General features: G+C 38.8%; 1 non-coding gene across 1 annotated transcript; it reads left to right on the top strand.

Annotated features, from left to right (window-relative positions):
• The first annotated feature begins 376 nt into the window (after positions 1 to 376).
• Positions 377 to 540, top strand: LOC112486436 (U1 spliceosomal RNA). Its single transcript, XR_003048865.1, has one exon. It is a non-coding gene; the product is annotated as a U1 spliceosomal RNA (small nuclear RNA).
• Positions 541 to 1,080: the final 540 nt, after the last annotated feature.

The following is a 1,080-nucleotide window of genomic DNA, read 5'->3' as shown; positions in this document are numbered from 1 at the left end:
AAGCGGATGAAAATGGATGGATGGATGAATAATTGTTTTTTATCAATGATGCTAATAGCATTCAAATGCTCACTAAATATGATGGTCTATGGATTACACAGGGAGAGTTGTAAGGAGTACATTTTACCTGTAGACTCTCAACTTCATAAAGTTACGCTTCATAATAATAATCCTCCTTTTTTCCATTTTAAACATACTACGTTCTCTGTATATATATGTGTGTGTGTGTGTGTTTATTTTATGTTTTGTTATAAATTATAACATTGGTGTGGTAGTGCTTGAATGTGCTTTGTTTGAATGCGTTTCCAGGTGGTAGCACCATCAGTAAGAAGGGTTTCCGAGTGTATGGGTTGGCAGTGTAACCCGTGTACAACTCATACTTACCTGGCAGGGGAGATACCATGATCAAGAAGGTGGTTCACCCAGGGCGAGGCTTAGCCATTGCACTCCGGCTGTGCTGACCCCTGCGAATTCCCCAAATGTGGGAATCTCGACTGCATAATTTCTGGTAGTGGGGGACTGCGTCCGCGCTCTCCCCTGATATACTTGTGGAACATAAATAATACAGAAACTTAACAGTAGTGATGTTCGATACCACCAATTTCCTTTCCGATCCGATACCGAGTAAAATTCGGGCTGGTATCGCATATACCGTTATCGATATTTTATCATTTGTCTTTTAAATAAAACATGTGTATTTCAAATCATAGCTTCTTTAAGAATCCGAGGCTGAGGTTTTTATTTATTTATTTATTTTAAACTCTGGAGTGTACTGAGGTAGCTGCCTCATTTACTATACAGTCAACACAACAATAGAAAACCTTGAGAACACAATCATATAAAATATGTCAAAACAATGTTTCAAACTCTGAAAACATGTTATTTGTAAAACAAAAATAAATAAAAAAATAAAATAAATAATCTGAGGAGCCATTTGGGACCCGAAAGAGTCGGATTTTTTCAGTGAACCGAGCCAAAAGAACCGGTTCTCCAAAAAAGAGCCGAAATTCCCATCAATAGTGACTGAGTGAGAGCACGGAGTAGAGCCCCTGTGCTTACGCATGACGCACACACCCAGGC

This window comes from Cynoglossus semilaevis, chromosome W (assembly GCF_000523025.1).
Source record: "Cynoglossus semilaevis isolate Cse_v1.0 chromosome W, Cse_v1.0, whole genome shotgun sequence".
NCBI lineage: Eukaryota > Metazoa > Chordata > Actinopteri > Pleuronectiformes > Cynoglossidae > Cynoglossus > Cynoglossus semilaevis.
This window is presented reverse-complemented; position numbering and strand designations above follow the sequence as displayed.